This window comes from Podarcis filfolensis (genome assembly GCF_964270895.1).
Source record: "Podarcis filfolensis genome assembly, chromosome: 1".
Classification (NCBI taxonomy): Eukaryota; Metazoa; Chordata; class Lepidosauria; order Squamata; family Lacertidae; genus Podarcis; species Podarcis filfolensis.
The window spans coordinates 127617097-127630769 of NC_139604.1; the positions used below are offsets into that span (position 1 = coordinate 127617097).

The 13673-nt window shown below is 49.9% G+C and overlaps 1 long non-coding RNA gene across 2 annotated transcripts; it reads right to left on the minus strand.

Moving 5' to 3' along the window:
- Positions 1 to 531: 531 nt before the first annotated feature.
- Positions 532 to 8643, minus strand: LOC310766429. 2 transcript variants are annotated; one of them, XR_014550142.1, is made up of 4 exons: positions 8480 to 8643; positions 2979 to 3263; positions 2684 to 2896; positions 532 to 1283 (listed from the first exon to the last, which is right to left on the minus strand). It is a non-coding gene; the product is annotated as an uncharacterized lncRNA (long non-coding RNA). The 2 variants fall into 2 exon arrangements; XR_014550143.1 differs by having other exon boundaries at positions 2979 to 3258; positions 8476 to 8643.
- Between the last annotated feature and the right edge of the window lie 5030 nt (positions 8644 to 13673).

Sequence of the window (13673 nt, forward strand, 5' to 3'; positions counted from 1 at the left end):
ATAAATGTTTAAATAAGACCAAAGTAAAAGTAAAATAATAGTAACACTAGTACTTATTACTGAAACTGTCGATTTTTATGTATTCATTCCTCCCCCTGCATAGGGCTGTGTATGGCACAGTACCTCATTCTGTGCAACCCCACAGATACTGAATCTACATCATAATATGTATGATTCCTTATCATTTTTAAAAAATACCTGATGTGAGTCTCCAATGCATGGTTTTTACAATGAAAGTGTGGGATATGAACACTCCTTTTTATATATGTAAGAGAACAGAAATAAATTAAAACTTCTGTAGCAACTTGATCCAAGGATGGGGGTGGATATACATCTAACAAATAAATAAGAAATATTAAGAAATCATTGTGACGCTTGGTTTCAGGTGGAGAAACGTCTTGGGCTACTGCTGGCATAGGCACTCTGCACATAAAAAAAGACCTTCACAATTTTCTGGGGTCAAATAATGGGATTATTATATTGCAGATTCCATTCTAAGGTTTGTATGAACTGGTTGTTTTTTTTTAAAAAAAAGATTTATTTCGCAAACCATTTAGAAGTCTGTTTTGACCTTAAGTGGTTTGTAAATATCATAATCATAATCAGCCCCTGTAGGTTCTGGCTAGAATAAATCCTTAGTCCTTTCGAAGTGATCTGTTTGTTAGTAAACAGAGACAGCAGCCCAGTATTATAAAACTGGAAACTTGGCTCAAGTGGGAGGCGGAATTCCGAGTCCCGAACAGATGGAGGGAGCGTTGCAGAAAGAAATGGAAGAAGAGAGAAAAATCTGCTTTGTTCTGTTGATTAAATAAACAGCTTAGACTAACAACAAACAGTTTCTGGCTATCCCAAGACTTTCTCGCTCCCCTCCCCCCCCCCCAGTCCCCACATCTTGAAGCAATCAGCAGCTGAAAAGAGACTCGTCCCCCTGGCATCTCAGGTTAAAGAAGGGGGTCCAGGAAAATGTGGTAGAGCCATTACACGAAACCTGAGATGCGTTCATCGGGGACTCCAATTGCCATCGCATTAGGATTGATTGGAGACCAGCAGTACCGTAATGACCCGGAAAGAGGGGCACCCGGCGATTGTTCTTTCGCGTCTCCCGCTCTCCGCCTCTTAGCTTATTCCTCCTTATTCTTCCTCTTCCTTTTCCAATCCGAGAGGTTTATGTTACCGGGAGCGGCTCTCCTCTTTTCTTGTTGTGCAAATTGTGCTCGAGGAAAGTAGAAAAGATCCGTACAATCCACTTATTATGCCAAGGGTTTGGAATTCTTTTCAGAGCCCTGTGGGGAAATTATAGTGGAGAAAATATAAATTAAAGGGGTTGGGGAGTTGGAATGAAGCCTTTTAGGTAGGCTTTTAAGAAAACACAAAGGGGGTTGCTATTTTAATTAAGCGTCTGTTGAGATTTCCTACTGGTGCGTTGAGGCTCTGAACTGCGTGGAAACTTAGCCGAGGCGCAGTGCGATCCTATACCTGCCTACTCAGAAACAAGCCCTGTTGAACTCACTGGGACTTACTTCCAGGCAAGTAAATACAGGATTGCGGTCTCAGGTGACAAGTTCTCGGCTTCTTTCTTGCTGCGAAGTCGGAGAGGGGGCCCCGATTCGGAAACGCACGGACTTGGAGACGAACCCTATTGCTTTCAATGGCGATTTGCTTCCAGGTAAACGAATTTGGCATACGGGATGCGAGAATGAAGTCGCTTTTTTATAAGGGAAGTAGGATACGATCCAGGCAAAATTTAGAATCTCCTTTAAATTTGCAACGCAGTCCCGAGTGTTTCTATTTAGAAATCCCATTGAATTGAATGGTGCTTTGCCTCCAGGTAAGCGTGGGTTGCAGCAGGAAACGCGTGTTTACAACCCCTGCACTCCTTGGCAGGCTTTCCTAGGAAGAACACGCTCCACCGGCTCTTAAAATTGGGTTTACTTTTGAGTAAACACGTATAGGAGATGGGTCTGGGTATCCCTCCAGTTCAAATGAGTTTTTCTCAGAAAAACCCACCTTAACTCGATGGGGCTCCTTCCTCCACCACAAGCTAAGTGAGCACTGAGACCGAGCAACCTGCCCTGTGCGTGTCTACTCAGAAGTAAGCCCCCCTTGGTGGGGGGGGGATCACTCCCAGTGGGGGATTTCCTTCCAAAGAGACGTGCTTTGGATGCCGCGCGGGGGACCAGAGGCGCGATCCACACGCTCTTTGCGACTCTCCGCCTGGAATACCATCTCCGCTTCTTCGAGGGCAAGTCGGAACGCAAATCCCGGATTAATTCGGAGCAGAGTTCTTTTTTAAAAAAAAAAAAAAGCGGAGTCACACAAAATTTGGTGATTTTGTAGATCTACCTATTTGAAACTGTCCATTTATGTTACAACACGGCCGTTTTAATTCCCCTTCCTCCAATGACCTAATTACGAAAGTTTGAAGGAGGAGGAGAAGTGGTGTGGTGTGTTTTAGAAGCGGAGCAGGAGGGGAAATCGGAGGTCGCTCGCTGGCTCCGGAGAGAGAGAGAGAGAGAGAGAGAGAGAGAGAGAGAGAGAGAGAGAGAGAGAGAGAGAGAGAGAGAGAGAGAGAGAGAGGCAAGTCTGCTGTGCGCCTTGCGCCAAAACAAACCGGCCCCGCCTGGTCTGGCTTTAACTGCAGCTCACTGGATAATGAACTCCATCTTTCCAAAGCGAACTTAACTGTTTATTTAGTGTCACCCCGCATTAACATCACTGGCACTTTCCTCTGAACAGAAGGAGCTGGAGGCTTTCTCCTCCAAAAAGGAAATTCTTTTTAGCTTAGACAGACTTCAGCATCCAGGATGTACATTAGTGGCGCAGGAGGAGGAGGAGGAGGCGGCGGCGGGAGCGCTGGTGCTGCGCCCTTGGCTGATTTTCACGATGATTGAAACCTCTGAAAGAAAGAGAGGAGGAATAACGTGGGCGGAGGACGGAAATCTGGGCAGTGGGAGGGGGGGAGGCACGTGCACTATTACCTGGGCTCCAAGTCTCCGCGTCCCCGTTTTCTGGAGCTCGTCTCCAGTCTCCCTTTGATCCGGACTGGCTCCTGTTTTCGCTCCGGTTCCGGCAAGCAGAGGACGCGCGGATCCAGCCCTGTTTAAGCACATTCCTTGAAACTGGCGGGGGAGGGAGCGCCCAGGCGGCATATTTATTTGGCTGTGAGGAATAACCCCCCACTGTGTCCAGTGGGGCTGAACTTTTCCCTGGTAAGCGCGACTTCATTTTATAGCCTGGAATGTGCGCGTGTAGACCTCGCTCCCCTGGAAATCAATGAGAATATGTCGACATTTTGCAGGGGAAATGATGCTCCCCCCATATGTGTGTAATACACTTCCGAGAGAGAGAGAGAGAGAGAGAGAGAGAGAGAGAGAGAGAGAGAGAGAGTGGGTTGGATCGTGCCCCGCTTCCTGTGCACGGAAGTAAAACAAGATTTCAGTGGGAGGGGAGCGATTCCAAAAGGAAAAGTTTTTAGGTTTAGGGGTGTAAAAGAGATGGGAGGGAGAATCACATGATCACTTATAACCCATGTGGTGGGGTGACAACACGTTTTAGTGGCTATTTAGTGGAGGGAACGTTTGTGTGCAACATGACCTTAATCGTGGGAACCGCTGCTTCTTTGAGAGTTTGTGGGAACTCGCGTCAATGGCAGCCTTGCATGTTTCTCAGGTGTGTGTGTGTGAGAGAGAGAGAGAGAGAGAGAGAGAGTGAGAGCTGGATAGTGACACCAAAATTAAGTCCCATTTTCATCAGGGAAGCTGGTTCACTGCTGTTTTCCGAAGGCATAGAATCCTATAGAATCACAGAACCGTAGAGCTGGAAGAGGGGCAGAGGGTCATCTATTCTAACCCCTAATCGAGCGCGGCTTGCAGCTTCTCCGCAGGATGCCAGACGCCACCATGGGGCGGGATGGGGCCAGTGGGGAGAGAGAGATGTCTATCCCAAGCCGGTGAAGCAAACCCACAGGGCTTCGTATTTCAGGGCATTTAAGCCCCAGCCCCGCCCACCTGACTGGCTGAGGATGGCTGGCTCCCTTCCCAAGCCAGCCTGCTTAGGATCGGACTTGGAGGGCAGAAGGTGCCCAGTTCGATCCCCGACATCTCCTGCCTAAACCCGACGTGCCGCTGCCAGTCAGTGTCGATAATACTGACCAAAGGGGACTAATTGTCTGATGCAGTATATAAATAGGTAGCCGTGTTGGTCTGCCATGCACACGAAAGCTCATACCAAGAACTACTTAGTTGGTCTTTAAGGTGCTACTGGCAATAATAATAATAATAATAATAATAATAATAATAATAATAATAATAATTTATTATTTGTACCCCGCCCATCTGGCTGGGTTTCCCCAGCCACTCTGGGCGGCTTCCATAGAAAACCAAAAATACACTAAAATATCACAGATTAAAAACTTCCCTGAACAGGGCTGCCTTAAGATGTCTTCTGAATGTCAGGTAGTTATTTATCGCTTTGACATCCGATGGGAGGGCGTTCCACAGGGCAGGCGCCACTACCGAGAAGGCCCTCTGCCTGGTTCCCTGTAGCTTTGCTTCTCTCAGTGAGGGAACCGCCAGAAGGCCCTCGGCGCTGGACCTCAGCGTCCGGGCAGAATGATGGGGGTGGAGACGCTCCTTCAGGTATACTGGGCCGAGGCCGTTTAGGGCTTTAAAGGTCAACACCAGCACTTTGAATTGTGCTCGGAAACGTACTGGGAGCCAATGTAGGTCTTTCAAGACCGGTGTTATATGGTCTCGGCGGCCGCCCCCAGTCACCAGTCTAGCTGCCGCATTCTGGATTAGTTGTAGTTTCCGAGTCACCTTCAAAGGTAGCCCCACGTAGAGCGCATTGCAGTAGTCCAAGCGGGAGATAACCAGAGCATGCGCCACTCTGGCGAGACAGTCCGCGGGCAGGTAGGGTCTCAGCCTGCGTACCAGGTGGAGTTGGTAGACAGCTGCCCTGGACACAGAATTTACCTGCGCCTCCATGGACAGCTGTGAGTCCAAAATGACTCATATATAAGTATATAAAGGCAGTTTCCATGGATGCTTCAGTTGAAATTCCTGCGTTGCGGGGTTGGACTAGATGACCCTCGGGTCCCTTCCAACAATTCTACGATCTGTTCCATACTGACTTTCCAGCCGGGAGACTGGCTGCTTTGTCATCCCGAACCTCATATCCCGTTTAAAAAGGTCGCAGTCCTGAATTCTGGCAAGAGGAAGTCCCCTTGGAACAGGGGTTGGGGTTTTGCTGTAAGGGAGAAAGGACGGGGCCGCTCGCGCTTTATTTTAAAATCCTGAAATGTTCTCTGTTGCCTGGGATTTCTGCGAAAACCCTCAGGGGCTTTTCTACCCACTGACTACCTCAGTGAAGCGGTGGCGGTAACAGATTTTTTGAAGTCTCTCGACTCGAGTTCAGCTCTCCCCTCTGCCACGAACTCGGGATGCGTCCCGGGGCAAGTTACTAACTTAACCCTCCTTCAGACTTCACAGTTGAGGAGAACCGGCAAGTGGAGAAGGCGCCGCTGACCAGCAACATTTCCCCTCCCCTCTAGCTCCTGCATGTAACGTCTGAACGGAGGGAGCCTGCGTGGAATCTGGAATCCTGTACACGCGAGTGCTCCTTTGCCTTCAGACATTACTGCTGTAGGCGGGGGTAGCTACTCGGCGCTCACCATGTGAGCCAACTGCTAGGAGGCAATAAAATATTTGAGGGGGAGGGTCCCCCCAAGTTGATGGGCATTCCCATTCACATGGTGCCCGTGCACCGCGTTGCGTGATTGATTGCGCGGGGCAGGACTTCCTTGCCCCCCGCTGCCCCAATATTTTATTCAAGTTGGCACCCCTAGGCGCTGACATCTGGCTTGTTCTGCCTTACCGGTTAGTATACGTGGCGACGAGGGAGCCTTCCTTCTGTATCCCAGAGTGCGTGGAAACCGGTGCTCCTGGAGGCTCCCGCACTTCGTTCAGACGTTCGTTCCTGAACACGCGTCTGAACACGAGGACTGCAACCAGAGCAGCCGCTCATCTCCTGCCCTTGAGCCGCTGAAACACATACGGGGCGCACAACCACCATAGCTGTCAACGTTTCCCTTTTTAAAGGGAAATTCCCTTATACAGAATAGGATTCCTCGCAAGAAAAGGGGAAAGTTGACAGCTATGTCCTCCACTCTCACACACATATATTTCCTAGACTCTTAGAGTTGGGAGGGACCCCAAGGGTCATCTAGTCCAACCCCCTGCAATGCAGGGATTTATTGCATTTATTAATTGCCTTTATAGCCCATCATTTTCTTCCAGGTCCTAGTCCTACTTGCACACGGTCTGGCTTTCTAGAAGAAACCTCTCCTCTCCCACGAGTTGTTCCCTTGTGGTTTGATTGCCAAACGCGACGCGCGGAATGCGTGGGAATGGCGTTACGGCGGGGCGTTTTGGGAAGAGCTGAAAAGGCGCATCTTTCACTAGAAGGCCGGGGAGCGTGTGGCCCTTCAGATGTTGTTAGCCTCCACTTCTCCCCGTCCTCTCTGACCAGCCGGGCCTGATGCGGCGCTGCGGTCCACAAACATCTGGAGGAGCGAGCGCGGGCTTCCTGGCGACGCTCCCCTCTTTCCTGGGCTCCTCCAGAGCTCGCAGGGTGACACCCGCTTTGTTTTCACAGGTGTCTGGAGGGCAGCGATGGCCAGCCGGTCCCTCGAGCCTCCTTCGGGGGCTTTCTTCCTCTCCCTCCTTTCAGACGCCTTTTTGCACCAAACGCTTTTCAGCCCCGGCGCGGTGGACGCGTCTCCAAAATAGCGCCCCTCTTCTCTTTCAGTGGTTTTGATTTTTCAGGGGAGGAGGAAGCGCAGAGAGGGAGGAAAGCAGGAAAAAAGAGAGCTAAAGGGGTTGTGAGAGAGAAGACAAGTCCTTTATTGTTTAGAAATAAGCCAACCCTCCGCACCCCTCCTTTCTTTCCTTCTTTTTCTCTCTCGCTCCCTCCCCGTCTCTCTCTCGCTCTCTTTCCTCTGCGCTTAGCAGCTCAGAGAGGGTGAGATCCGGTATCACGTTGCAGATTCCCACTAAAGATAACGAAATGTGATCTATTTTTCAGAGCGGCAAGTGGATGGGAACGAAGCCGTCCACGACAGAAAACTCATTTGCTAATGGGCTCGGTTTTGGGTTTCCTTCGCGTCTCCAGGGTCGGAAATCGCTGGAGTTTTGGGTTACTGGCCGCACTTATAACTGGCCGCATTCTGCAAATCCTTTTTTCTGCTTTAATTAATTAAGGAGCAGCGCCGAGCATTCCCCAGAAACCAGTCTGCCCTGGGCTCTTTCCCTCAGGCCGCGCACCAATAAGGTCTTGTTTACGTTTTGCATTTGGAAGAAACCAGGCCCGAAAGGTGGGCAAATTTCTCGCCAGCCTCTCCCACCCCCACCCCCACCACTCCGCCCAAACCACAGATGCGTGCCTTATACCCGTGGACAGTTCAATTTCACGCTGCAAATCGATTTTCGAAGGCAACAGCCTTCGGATTGTCCACAAAATTCTGCCACTTACGCCCCACGGAGGTTCCTGGTTTTTTGGGTTTTTTTAAAAAAATTAAAATCTAGCGTCCATTCATAAAAAAATTTACGCCCCATCCTGTGGATGTTTATTTATTCAGCAGAAAACTCCCCTGAATTCAACAGAGTTTGTCCTCCCTACGTGTGCTTAGTAGGGTCGACGTGTAAAATGTGCGTGTGTGTGTGTGTTTATATAGAACAGTCCTCTGTTCACAAACTGGGTACACTGGGTTGAAACTGGGCTTTCGCATCATCTGGCGAGGAGACTAAGGATGCAGTCCTGACCTGTACTTACCTGAGTGAAATAAACTCAATGCGACTTCTGAGTAGAAGGGGGTTAATGTGCCACACTTACCTCGGAGTAAATGTCCCAGTTTACACAGTGGATAAGCGTGTATAGGACTGAACTGTCAGGCAGAAGCCTTTAAATGGGGAGTAATATCAATATAATTTTTTGGACGTGTAAACTTTCTTAATATAGCACAAGTAGAAGCTGTTTTGTGCAATAACTTAAGGTGTTGAACACACACACAAGCAGCTGCTGAGTAGTGTCTGCCGCTTAAAATGTTTATATTTTATATGGGACTTTGTATATTTCATTAGCACTCCAGCCTATTACACCTAAACTAGCTTGTCTGATGTAATCGTAATGACACTTGCATTTCAGGGGGAAATTGCTCACGATGTTCGTGGCAGAAAACAATTCCTGCCAGTCGGGTTTACTTCCAAGTAAACATGCTTAGAATCCGAGGCTCTCCTGTATTTTATTTTATTTATCAGACCTTCCCATTAATCATGCACTGTGAGAGGAGCACTGGTCCTGAACCTATGAACAATTACTCGGGAGCAAATCCCGTGAAATTCGGCGGGGACTTCTGCGGAGACGTGCAGAGGTGTGGATGCGATCCTGCCTCTCTGCCTCCTCTTCAGGCGTTTAGACTTACCTTTGAGGAGAACAAGAGAGCAGGGAGCGAGACCACGCCGAATAGGCTTTCTATCTGGCACCCGGAGGGAGCCCCCGCCCGGGGTGCGCGGACTTCCACGCGGAGGCTCGCTCCTTTCAGACGTTGGCGCCGTACACGTGGACGCCAGGGAGAGGACCTAGTCGGCGCGCATTCTCCTTAGCGGCGCATAGAAACGCTGTTTTTGTAAACAGACTCCGCGGAAAATGCGCCTGCGGAATAATAAGACAACAGTCGGGTGACCCGATGTTTCAAATGATTATTTATAGCAAATTCTTTTCTCTGAAAAGGCTCAATGAAAAACAACAACGCCGCAAAGGTTTTTCTCCAAACCACCCACCGGGAGGGACGTCAGGGCGATGCGCTTCTCCTTTCGGCTAGTTGGTAAATTGGCAAGGCGATTCCATATCCGCCTTTTTTGCGGTCTGATTTGGAGAAGTGAAAGGGACTGGTTTTTATAAAACATTGCAAGTGATGATGACCGTCCGCAGTTAGCTCTCGGGTGCAGGACTCCCGGCATCAGGTTAGAGACCCCCTTGTGGCGCAGGAAAGCTCTCGGTCTGTACGTTCCCTTGTTTATAAAAGCGAATTATTTAATCTCCGCGTTAGGAAGCAAATATCACTTTTTCTGGCTCGTCGGCGATTGCAGCAGAAACAGAATGATTTGCAACAGAAATGAGACATAACTGAGCGCAAAACGACATTGAAATGAATTGTTTACTCGCAAGGAACACCGCTCTTGCGTCCTGAACGAGTTAGGCGAAAATCAGCCCGGAAAGAAACCAAAAGCGGACTTTAAACTGCCAAGTATTCTCTGCAGAGCCGGATATAAATGTTTTGGGGATGTGGGTGTAAGTGTTGGAGGGTTATCCACAAACACACAACACACACACACACACACACACACAGAGAGAGAGAGAGAGAGAGAGAGAGAGAGAGAGAGAGAGAGAGAGAGAGAGATTCAGAGCGTTGTTCGTAGCCGACTGCTGCTAGATAGCATGTGGACTCTGCTGATATATTTATAACCGGCCCTTTAAAGAGAATCCTCATCTCGTCCAGCGCGGAGCTACAGAATGATAAATCCCGTGTTTGCTTCTCAGACGTTTGAAAAGGATCCCAGGGGAGGGAAGCGGGTTGAGGGGGTTGGTGGCAGCAGACAAATAGCTGTCAGGCCGGAGAGAGAGTTATCTCCACCAATTTGGTTCAGATCTGTCTTTCGCCTCGCCCGCCAGTCCTGCAGGTATAATCTGTCAGACCTTTGGCCTCTTTTTTTAAAAGAAGACTTAAAAAAAAAATCCCTCCTGTCCTTATTTTAAAAGCATTAGCCGCGGTAAACATCCATTTAGCAAACACCTCTTTGAGGGAGGCTTTTTTTTCCCGGGGGTGGGGGAAGCTTTCCAGCCTCTCTCTGCTAACAGGAGGGGGAAAATATTTTGCGCATCTGTTATAGACTTTGGGGTATGTTGGGGCATATAATATTGTGAGTGTGTGTGGAGAGAGAGAGGGGGGGGGGGGGAGAGACGCCTTTCTAAAGAGTCGCGTTCCGGTCCCCACGCAGCTGCCTTGTCAATAAGAAGTCCGTTCCAAGTCGAGACATTTTTTGCTAGCAGGACATTCATTGCAGCAGCTTCTCCGAAGGCATCACGAGGACCAAAATAAAGTGGGGAAAAGTACCAGATCGGGTGGGACAATTCGTTGCACCGGCAGAGGGGAGGGGGTAGAGATTGTCTCTCCATATGCATATTATATCCACACGCATAAAGTGGTGTAATGGTGCCAACTTGAATAAAAAAATTGAGGGGGGGTCTCTGATCACAAGACACATGCACCATTTGACTGGCAATGCCCATCAACTTGTAGGGAACTGGCCCCCTCAAAATATTTTATTGGGGAGCGAAGAGCCAGCTGCCCCTAAGTGGTGGCACCTATGCAGTGGCGCTTTCAGAAAAAGATGAGGGGGCGGGCAGCAGTCGTCCAGGGCCCGCTTTGCAGACTGTGCAGGAGGGGTCTCACCTCTTGAAGTCGTCGAAAAGAGAAAGATCCGCCCCAACACTCACCTAATGCCTTTAAGTCCATATGGTCTTAAATTGCTAAACTGTGACCACTGTGATGCACAGCCAAGGCGCTTGGGCCTGCCTTTCTCTGGCTTAAGGGCACTTTCTGCAAGATCCAGAAAGATGAGAAGAACCGGATTCAATTTAGCCCCAAACGAACGGGCTCCTCCAGTGTGCAAAAGAAAACCCAGCCCCGTTTTCAGACCTGGCGGTCAAAAGCCAAGGCGCGAAAGTGTCTTTGCCTTGTGGTTTCATAATACCGAGGCACAGAGCAGACCGACCAAGGCAGAAGGGATGTTTGACCGGCGCGGTCGTTTTCGGGAGCAAAGAGGATCCTATGCATTTACACGTGACAGGGACACGCAGAGAGGCGTGCAAACAGATCGAGAAGCAGTGGGCCTTCTTTCTGCGGACCCGAGTTAGGTCATTTTAAGGCTGTGGAATTAAGGATCTTAAGCGCAACCGCTGTCTTTGGATGGCAAATGCGCGTTTCTTCAAAACGTCTCCTAGCCTGATGTAATTTTAAATCTTCTTCCACTGCATTACTTCTTGGTGAGCAGTTGTATACAAACACTGCTGCCTGCATGCTTTCCCTTTTATTCCTGCGAGTAAAAGGCGGAGAGAGAAAACGACGTAAAAGAAAAGAAAAACTGATAGCCAAGCAATCCTGATGCCACCCCCACGAATATTTCTGATCTAGGCAGGCTCTACAGGGGTTTCAGCCCTCCTACAAGGGAGAGGGACACCCGGGCCTTCCTCAGACGTCCCCTAACATCTAACTTCACGGGGTTAGTTATAGTCACCGTCGCCGTGCGTGTGAGTGTGGTCTCGCGTTCCCACTACAAGCGACGTGGGCGAGCAACACAACACGTGTTCAGATTCCAACATCTACGACGTTCCGATGGAAGGAATATGACCCGGTTGGAAGAGTCAGTTAGGATATATGAACATCAGTCCAACCAAGGATAAAAACCAAATCTCAGGTCTGATTCACAAACCTGCTGAGACGCGGATGAAAACCAGTACAGTGGTGCCTCGGGTTACGAGCTTAATTCGTTCCGGAGGTCCGTTCTTAACCTGAAACCGTTCTTAACCTGAGGTACCACTTTAGCTAATGGGGCCTCCCGCTGCTGCCACTGCGCTGCTGCTGCGCGATTTCTGTTCTCATCCTGAAGCAAAGTTCTTAACCCGAGGACTATTTCTGGGTTAGCAGAGCCTGTAACCTGAAGCGTCTGTAACCCGAGGTACCATTGTAGGTGTTTTCTTGAGCGCTAAAGGAAGCCTAATGCTGCGATCCTATACACGCACCGGGGAGCTTTAAGTCCCACTCAGCATTCATAGGATTGCGCCTGTACGCTGAAGCTGAAACCCCGCGGAAGCAAAAAATAAACAAACCACAAAGGGGGGGGGTGTCAATAGAACAAGGGGGTATGGATGGAGGGGTCGCTGGAACCATGCCCGCGAAGCATCCTAAGTAGTAAAAAGCGCGATACAAATGCTAAAGCATTATTATTATTCGCAGTTGGGGGAAGGTCGTAGCCCCGTGGCAGAGCATCTGCCTGAGACACCCCCTACTGGAGACAATGGACAGCCGCCGGCGGTCCATGTAGACGACACAGATCTGGACGCAGCAGTCAGTGGTCTGACTGGGCAGGAGACAGCTCCCCACGTTCCTAGTTGGGAATAAATTGGACGGCTGACATCTACCGGCCTTTGCTTCCAAATACAAAGGTGTGGGATCCAAACAGACGCGCGATTGGTTTTAGGGGTGCGGGGCGACCACCTGCCATGCTTAAGGACCCTGACTTCGAAGCAAGTCCCCATTCTCCCTACTTTTTGCTGCAGCATCCGACTTAACACCGTTATCCCTCTGAACGTGGGAACGTAGGACGGCCTTATAGTGCGTCATCAGGTTTTGGGGAATCCAGGAGTCTCTCCCAGCCTTCCTTGGAGCTGCACCCGCATGCAAGGCAGATGTTCTGACATTGAGATGCTCTGACATTACCTTCTCCTAACCCAGCGGTACCCAAAGCTGCGCCCTCCATAAATTGAGGGACTATAACTCCCGTTATCCATGACCACCGGCCAAACTGAGGCAGATGGGAGTTGTAGTTCAACAGCACCTGGAGGGCACCCCGTTGACTACCCGGGCCCTCACCGGTCTTCAGTCCCTCTGGTGTTGTTTTTTGGGGACCCCGGGAGTCCTGCCTGACTAGATGCACCTCAAAAAGCGTTCTCTCCTCGTAAGCGCCGCTGTTGGTCACTTATCGCCTCCAAGATAAGTACTGCTCATAAAAGGCTCTTCGTTTCGTCCTTTTCGGCAGCGCTGCTGCTGCGTTTATCTCGCCCTCATTGTCCTTATCTCAAGCCCTGCCCTTGCTACTGACAATGGATTACCTTTGTTTGGAGAGGCTCTAATTGTTTCTCCCTCCCTTCCCCAAATCATCTTCCTCCTCCAGGAGGAACCTCCTAATTGCTTTTTGAACCAAAATGAGGATTAGCAGAATTCAAGGGAGGGCGCGGGTGGCTACGCGCAGCGCGGGAAATACGGTAAGACAATTCTGACACCACCCGCAACCCCGACTAGGGTTGCGCCAGCTCCCCATAACATACTAAGTTGGTCGCGAGCCCCATTGAATTCAAGTGACAGCTGTTTCCGAGTCACCATCCACAGAATCGGGCAGCATAATTGGCGTTTTTACTAGGAGGGGCAGCTCTCGATGGATGGGGGTCCACGTCCCTGATTAATATGCCGAGGACAGCAACTTCATTAGGGGGAAAAACAACAACTGCATTTCAGTTTACTCGGAAATAACCTGCGCTCCGTTCAGCGCGCCTGACTTCCAAGACAGGATGCGCAATTACGCGGCGATCAGGTCAGATTGCAAGAGGGCCGGAGACGCTTACTCCAGAGTCATCTTGCTGAGGCGGCGCTGCAAGGAGTGTTTCAGCCCGGTACCGTTCGTTCCAGAGCGGATCGCGGATTTTAAATAGGCCTAACTCCGTCTGCACAGGCGAAATATGTGCTGGTTCGATTCCAGTACCTATTACTTAACGTCGACAGGGTGCCCTTTCTATCACCTTACGTTTGGAGGCTGTATTGACCGCAGGGGCATCGCTTT